Source organism: Saccoglossus kowalevskii, chromosome 12, assembly GCF_978046115.1.
Source record: "Saccoglossus kowalevskii chromosome 12, keSacKowa6.1, whole genome shotgun sequence".
Classification (NCBI taxonomy): Eukaryota; Metazoa; Hemichordata; class Enteropneusta; family Harrimaniidae; genus Saccoglossus; species Saccoglossus kowalevskii.
In genome coordinates, this window is record NC_140652.1 from 29,414,724 (window position 1) to 29,423,949 (window position 9,226).

At 36.7% G+C, this 9,226-nt stretch overlaps 1 long non-coding RNA gene across 1 annotated transcript in view; it reads right to left on the bottom strand.

The window, feature by feature from the left end:
• Positions 1–8,223, bottom strand: part of LOC146735707 (uncharacterized) — a 29,094-nt gene extending 20,871 nt beyond the window's left edge. Inside the window, exon 1 of the long non-coding RNA XR_014931187.1 lies at positions 8,138–8,223. This is a non-coding gene — a long non-coding RNA (uncharacterized LOC146735707). The remainder of the gene's footprint in view (positions 1–8,137) is intronic.
• Positions 8,224–9,226: the final 1,003 nt, after the last annotated feature.

Here is a 9,226-nt window from a genome sequence, read left to right on the forward strand (position 1 = left end):
TGGCCGACTGGCAGCCATCTTGTTTTTTGAAAATGTTGTATTTTGGACATGCTTTGTCAGTTTTCATTCAAACTTGGTACATGGATTATACATGTTAGAACAGATGTCCATGACGATTTATTTCGCAATTGGATCAAATATTTTCATTTGTATTTGGCACATACATACATCATACGTATCAGTGTGTTTCATAATCAGATCAAAGATGGCCGAATAACGGTTGTTTTTATTTTTGGCTATATTACTACTACACGGAACACGTGTTTTGATGTAAATAAACAATCTGTTGTATACGCCACTTAGAACTCAAGTTTCAAGGACACGATTGCGACAAGCCCTCCGCTTTAATACACGTATGACTAGCACAAAGAGAACTTTCAAAAATTTAACTGGGACTGTGTCATTTTCAATGACTTGTATTATGTAGAAATGGTCCTACGACAATGATGTACAACTGGCTAGACAGAGAGCATCCTTGGCGCCCACCTCGAAGAAAACTAACAGGACTTGTGAGGGTGTCATTCACCCTTACCGCACTTTGTGTGTCAGAATAAAACGAATGTATTTAATATAATTTCCGCCAAAACCGAATGATTGCAGTGATTTGAATAAATAATCATGGTGAACGATCAAAAGTCTTTTGTTGATCCAAGGCGACGACTGCAAGTAGTGTATTGGTGAGATTTAAATATGAAATTACATCACGCACAAGATTAATATTGTCAAATATTTGTCTACCGGATACGCAGTACGATTGGTCTATATGTATTATTTCGGGAAGTGCATGTTTTAGTCTCAGAGAGATAGTTTCACTCAAGATTATATAATCCGAGCACAAAAGACTGACCGGCAGCCAATTGTTTAGGAGATTATTGTTACGCTTTTTAGGAAGCAGTGTTATAATCGCCCTGCGGCACGATAACGGAAGTAGTCCATGATCGATTGAGGCTGAAAATACCACAGAAAGATCCTGACTAAAAATGGTCCAGATGTGTTTATAAAAATCGCATAGAAGCCCGTCAACACCAGACGACTTACCGGTTGCTAAAAGTTTGACCCGTTTTGACAGTTCGTCAAAAGTAAACAGGCATCACAACATTCTTTTGAGGTGACAGATAGTTGGGGAAAAACTTCAAGTATGGTGTTTTGTGAATCAAGAGAGATACGATTTGGTATAAATAAGTTAGTATAAAATTCTTTAACAATGCTCCTCAGAACAACAGGTGACTCTATGATTGACCCATCTGGTCTTTCAAGTTGTGTCATGATTTGTTTGCTGCCTTAACGTTTCTCAGCATTAAAAAAAATGGTGTAGGCGCATCGTTCTCATTAAGTACTTTATGTTTGGCCCTAATTGCAGCACCCTTAGATTCAGTTTTAATAAATTAATTTAATAGTGTCTGTTTTGCAGTGAGCTTTTCCTGTAGCGATGGATTATTGTGAATATCATTTTCAATTCAGTTATTTTTCGACAAAGCTCATTTTTTATAGTTGTTATACAGCTTCGCGGTATATTGTTTTGTTACTTCTTTCATGTTAGTTTTCCACCATGTTTCAATATGAGTGAATCGCGATTTCTGCTTCCGCCAATGGATCCAGTATAAAATTTCACAATATTCAACATCGTATAACAGACTTGTGTTAAATATCCAGACAGGATTTCGATTATATATTTTTGTGAATTTTATAATTTAGTTTATAATAACGGAAGCGTGGTCTGAGAAGTCAAAGTGGTGTTTTATGGAAGCATGCTTTATCCTCGTGACTTTGAAATATAATAAGTATCGAGTCGTGATTTCGACTGATTGCGTGACCATGGAAACTGCTTAGCTGTTGGATTAACGTGACGCCGTGAGACAATGAGTTTAAATCGTTTCGTGATAACGAGAAGCAAGGCAGATGATGGTTGGTGAGGTTCGTCATTGTTAAACTTGTCCACATTGGCGTTTAGCGTACAGTAGAAAACTCCCCCATGGTGATAGGGTCAGACTCAAGCCCGTTGAACAAATGTTTTAGTGAGGCAAAGAAAGCAACACGCACCACACCCACAGTGGGAGCATACATGTTGACCAAGTGAAACCGAGAACCACCAATTTCTACGTGCAAGTGAAGCAGACAACCAGGGACGGCGTTGGTAATATTGAGAACATTTATATTTTTATTTGGATGAAACAAAATTGTAACACTAGAAACATGTGTGCTTTCATGAGAAAAGAACGCAGGCGTGCGCCATACAACTTTCCAAGTGTACTCATCAGAAGCAATTGTGTGCGTTTCCTGTAAAAAATAAAATCACTGTTATAACAGGATTTTAGGATATGACACATTTGGTATCTCATAAGTGAATCCCGGCAGCCTCGGATATTCCATGTAACATAGGAAACAGTATCCATGAACAAACAAAGACAGAATAAAACAAACCAATCCATAATGATATGCAAGATCGGAGCAATTGATGCTTTGGTTTTCTACCTCCTTGCTTGCAAGGTAGACCACGACGTATGTTTAGTATGTCTTTGTCCGATTTTTCATGTGCGCATATAGCAATCTTATTGTTTTTAATTTTGTTTATAGTGAGACTAAAGTTTAGAGAGCATGCGCAAAACACGTGCTTTATCTTTGGTTGGCATCTCAACATTTTTTTAACATTAATGATAGATCTGATAAGTAAAGCAAGGTCGGAACAAAAAACTAGTGTTAATTCAACAATTCTTTCGTTTGTTATATGACTTTTTAATGAAAGCAAACACCGACACTTGATCTAACAGTTTGTCTTTAGCTGTATCACTAGTACTCATTTGAGATATATCAGAAATGTCTGATGAAATGGACTTTACATCATCACCGTCATCGGGGGGGGGGGGGGGCTACCATGTTCATCAAATTTGATGTCAAAAACATAAATAAATTGTGGGACTGGACCAGAGATTGAGGCCACCACAGAAGCAAAGGAAGGAGAACCTGAAATTGCAAAAGCAACCTCTCCAGCAGACTGAGTGACGACAAGAACCAGCTTAGTACCGACTCCTCAATGGTATTTATGCCATCCTACATTGACAAATCATCAGTTACTACGTTGGTCGTATTCGTACTATTTAGTTGCTTTTGAGAATCAGGAAATTCATTCTCGTTATTGTTTGCATGTACAACTTGCGTTTTTTATTCACAGTACTCATGTTATTGGTTTCATTATTTTCAACATCATTATTAATATTTTTAATTAGTGATTTATTTTGAGTGTCATTGGCAAATGTGTCCACGTCAATCGGATTTTTCCAGGGCTCACCCATAATATTTTAACAGCTTCAGTGACCTCAGTGTCGGGGTCTATATTGTTTTCAGTAATATCGTTTTCAATGGAATTATTTGCATTATATTTATCATTTGTTGTTGGTTTGTGTGTGTGTGTTTATTTATGGTTCGATTCTGTTTACATCTTTGTTAATACTTGTTTTATGTATGGGTGTGTTGGTTTCACAAGGTAAACTGGAACAACAGTATTTACATTAAAATTTTGTTGACGGTTTTTGTCATCTGTATTTGTAGTATTATTCGCAGCCACATCGTTTGAATGACAATCTTTCTGGATGTTACAGAAATTATCGTCCGATGTCACATAAATTCTGCATAATAGATTTTCATGTTTTAGGATGATGAAATGTCATATCATTACTTTATAAGCAATCAGTCTTCAATACAAGATTAGCCTCTTTTATCTCCGTACGCAGCTGACGGACCATGGCATGTTCTTCTTGTATCAACATAACATCCATTTTATTGCAGTGAAAAAGAGCAACCCAAAGAATTTGGTCATGCAGGTCCTTCAGGACAGCATTTTTTTTCTATTTCAGAACCAATACACGTTGTTCTGAGTGCCGGCCTGAGAAGGCCAGCTTAGACAGATAGTGCCTTTGGGACTGAAAAGTCATCGATTATGTACAGTGTGGGCTTGCTTCGAAAAAGTTGGTAGAAGCCCTGCAAACAATCTCGGAGTAAATCTCCAGGAACTACAATGTAGATCTCGGGATTGGCCCATATTGGCTTGACGCAATAATCCCGAGACCCGCCGTAGGCGGCAGTATTTCGTGCGAGGTCAATTTCGGATCAACAGGTCATTCCTAAACGCGTAATTAGGACTGAGTCGAGAATCAATTTTGGGAGCCAGATATCAACCAAGGACGCTTATTTGGGTATAATTTGGCTGTCAATACAAAGTTCAGGTTAATAAAATAAGATTGACCACGTTTTCCCAGGAGAAAAAGTGAATTATTTGTTGAAAAAAGCGGAGTAAAATTGATATACTAAAATCGTGACGTCGAATCTACGCATGCAATGCAGCGTCATGAAAATTGTCTACAGTACACGTATACACTACTTTCGATGACGTAGATTATTTTGCCGGCGAGCTTAGAACGCCGTACATACATTGTACTAAAGGTAAGAGCTCTTGCCCTTTTCCACACATTTTAATATATTCATAAATATTGCTTTACCTATAAAACGTTGCACACCATGCTATGATCATTCAGTGTTTGAACTAAACGACTCATCGCTTAGCAAAGCCGATTTTCAGGATTTATTGGCGCACGATATCACGAATCAGGGAATCTAAATGGGCCTAAATGGCCAAAAATAAATCGCATCGTATATAAATGACAGCGATTTACTAGGCCAATGGCATGTGAACTCATATGATGTGTGTGATGTGCACATGCACGGTGCGACTAGTAAGAATTACCTAACATACCGGTCCTTCATGACCACTTGGTCTATGCAGCCAGCAATAATGAAATTGCAAGAATGGCATTGGCAAAATAATGACTTCGGATGTAGCCATGTCTAGGGCATGGATATGATTTATAGTCTTTTCCCATTAATGTAATGTTATAATGTCTATGAAGTATGTGATCATAATCTTTATGATCATTTGCGACCACGACTATTTGGCATAGACTACCACACACTGTATAATATTGAGCAGAAAGTCATGCAAGAAATTGCATTTCATTCACCACATTGGCATTGCTCGCTGTACTCATTTTTACTTTTTCATGACCATTGTTTGGCCCACTGCAATTTTTTTTTGTAGTTTAGGAGGATTTTTGTCACATGCAAGAAACAGCAGGAGCTGCAATGAGTACATCATGCTTGTGTTGTTGCTATTGTAGGTAAATGGCCACAGCAGGAATGTACATAACTGTCATTTATTAGGCACAAACTGATAGGGGCCAATTTAATATAGACTGGACATTGGGGTGGGGGGGTAAATCTAAAATAATAAAATCCCTGTCTAACTACCCAATATTTTTACCCTAATACTGGAAACATCAAATTTGTTTGTCATTGGCCTCATAATGGTTTGAGATCTTTATAACATAGTCCACATACATAATGAGGGATGAACTGGTATTCTGTATAAACAGGTCCATACATTTACATTCTATGTTTCTGGTTTGATGTTGACTCATTTACAACCCTGTCATTGGTGATACCAGGATTTTCCTCCTTATAGCTTGTGTGTTGGCTGTCTTATGCAAACCAACAATGCTGTCTTTGCGCATGGTCAATTCACTCTGGTTATATGTCATTGCCATTGCCATGCGATAAATTCATTACTTTTACGGGTTCTATCAGTCTGAATGGATTGATATCATCAATGATATTCCCATGAAGTACAATTACATTCCATATAGTCTCTTTGCACCTACTTTATCTCCTTATCATTCTGAATGGACAGTTGGATGAACATACAATAGCCTAAAAGTAAGAGAGTACATTTGTACAACACCCTGTAACTTTGCATTATATGGGTCTATAATACTGTCTTGTACAATGTTGTTAACTACTGTTTTTTTTACAGTTTATTGTTGCAGCACATATACTTCTTGAAAACAACAAGATATAGTATTTTCGGCAATATGACTACCTCCAAATTGGTTGTCGATGGTGATACCTATCATTTGAATCTTCCGTCAACACTTATGCGCTTTTGCACCATGAGTCGTTTCATGCACATCATACCAGATTTAATCATGACACTATGTTTACAACATTAATTTACCTCATTATAACGTAAATGTGCATAGCCTGTGTTTATTTTCATCGAGAAGATGCTTGAATGCGCGGTAGTGCTTTCAGCATCCTCTCACCAGTTATTTACAATGCGCCTGAAGATTTAATTATGTAAAGTCCAATCATATTCAAAGCATTATCTATTTCAACAATGTTCTGCCTGTTGAACATTCCGCTAATCAACACCTTACTTAAATCATTCATTACAATTATATAATCCTTACCACTTACTTGTTTTTTTTTCTTCCAGGCGAGATAATTCAACCATCACCTGTATCTTTTATTGGTTAAACTTTTTACACTATTCTTACTCGAATGTTTTTTGTAAACTTGTTGTTTATTGTTAGTTAAGATAAAAAATAAAAATGTTATTACTTCCTCGTTTATTTTAACGATTGTTTTATTCACACTATTTTTACATGGTTGTCTTCCAACTAGTCATGCTAGTGATGTCTAATAGCAACTGGCAAAATTACAATCAAGTGGTGGGTAGGTCACAGTCAAGTACAAATAAGCCATTCACTACCAAAGAACAAATATAATCATTTTTTCCGATCAAGTACTTTAACCTCCCCTCTTGATTCACATGACATAACCAACAGACTTAAGACATCACCTACTTCCTATAACACACAACACCATATTCACATAATTGTTCATACATGTATACATTGTCACAGCAAAATCATAAATTTACCAATGGCTCAAGCAAATTATTTGCCCATATTAACTATAGCCTCTTTTGTAATCCATCTCATAATTTTGTTTTGTGTTTCAATTACATAACGTTAGTTCAAAAATGTCAGCTTCTATTATTTGAACACTTAGGGGAAAACACAATCCCAATGTAATGTTTATATTGCGCTGGTCTCACTAACTCTGGATTATAGCAGAATGTCGCGGAAAGAAACAAAATGTGCTGAAAGATGCTGAGGTAGGGGTTCTCTCATCAGGGATAAAAACTGTGACCATATAGTCAGGAACTCGGTTGAAGCCTGTTTTTAGGGCTGACTGCATTTTGTGTTACTTCGACACGGTCAAAACCGACTAACTCGTTGAAACTATTAGGTTTAATAAATAGAGTCAACTTTCCATCCTCTAGCCAAATTTGACCGTCATGACATGCTATCATAATAGTGGAGCCTATTGTTGGATTATGTAACATTCTACCACGAGTTCTACAATGTACAATGCACTAATTGAATATGCGTGTAAGATAATATATTGATACTGTGATGAAATTCAACATCATTATTGAAAGCCCATAGCGTCAAACACAAGTTTCATTGACATGTGATGATTTTTACTTGTTGGTCGACATTATTACTTTGAATGCTCTCACTGACATCTCCCCTTTCATAATCGAAATGGTTTGAAAGCAGGGTGCAGTCCTTTTAGGCTTACTTAAGTAAATAACCAGTGGCAACCCTATAGCATCCCTTAGAATTTCCTACAGATTATGAATGCTACAATGAATCTAGAAAACGAATCACCAAAAATACATAGATGACATAAGACATGTTGTTCCACTGAAATTGTCCAAAATTACTGTGTCAGCGCAAGTGGCATTTGTTAAAAAGACAGAATTATACTCAGTGGCGTGCTGTATATTTGTGGAACAAGCGTGGTACAATTTATGTGCACATGCTCGTAAATATTTACAATGCAAATATGGCTTTTTAATATTTAGTTAATTTGCTATTTCTCTTGAAGAATTTACAGAAAACGGTATACTAGATAGTTTATAACATCACTGATACTCAACATACAAGCTACTGCTCAAAACAGCAGGTGTACAACCAGGCGACGACGTTACGAAACTTTGTGGCACAAAAAATGAAGGACTCAGGCGAACGTTAATTTCAAACGCTGACACCATAAACTGATTCACGTTTGGAGCCATGTTTATGGGTCAACCTAGCAAACGGATTGCCATGTGAGATGCGGGACTGAAAAGACCCACAACAAGGAACTACTTGTTTGCTTCACTAGCGATTCTGAATAAATTATTAGTACAAAGATAGTCTACGTCATCGAGTTCACTGACATAAAAGACGGTTCTCACCTTCATGAATTTGCTGAACTGTTTCGTCCTGTATTGTAACTAGTGTATAATTTAATTTTTTAATTACAATTTCTTTTAATGCTGCTTCTTTTGCATGGTTTTCTGTATGGAGTAAAAATAATGAACACTTTTAATGAGTAATTTTGTTTTCGAAAATTTATCGGTATTGACAAATCGGATGTTTTTATATTCGAGTAGAATATATCGTAACGAGCTAACAACGCGACCAACCCTGACAACAAGATCTTAGTCGCTAGCTTCACCAGTGACTCTGAGTAAACAAGTCACCAAGCAACAAAGCATTCGTACAAAGTCAATCTACGTCATCGAGTTCGCTGACACAAAAGACGATGCTCACCTTTATTAATTTCCATGATATGTTCTTGCTGTAGTAATTCGTCCTGTTTTACATTTAATGTATGATTTAATTTTGTAATAACACTTTCCTTTAATGCTACTTCTCTTGCATGGTTCTCTGTGTGGAAGAAAAATGCATAAACACGTTTAAGCAGCAATTTTGTTCCTTCAATTGCTTTAACTTACTTTCCAATGTGGTATAGTTATTACAGGGAGAATTCCTGAAAAAAAAAACGATCTTAGTCGCGCACGCTCGCACAATGTTAATTAAACTGCTAATTTCAATCATTGGATTGTGCTCTCTGCAGATTTTGAGATACATACATCATGTCTCCACCATGTGGTATAATGGTATGTCCCACATAGTAGGGTGGTGATTGTTAAATACCTTGGAATGTGCTGAGCCCAGCTTTGTGTGGGAATGAAAAAAGAAAAGTTTCCTACTTTAAATTGGTAAAGTTAGATAAAGAGTGGTTTATTCCACTACCAAAATGTGCATCCTCTTTACACTGATTTATCCGCTATTTTGAGTTATCTAATAATTTCGTTGGGTACGTTTTATTGTTTGGATGGTCATATTTTAGTTTTAGTATTTAAATTGAAACAAGAGTGAGCATCTTTAGTACGCTTTGTTACAACATCACCGAAATTCACCTGATCAAAGCACGACTTGGGCGTCAGAATAAACTTTTTCCGTGTTATCTACATGACTATTCCAGAGAGCCACATCCA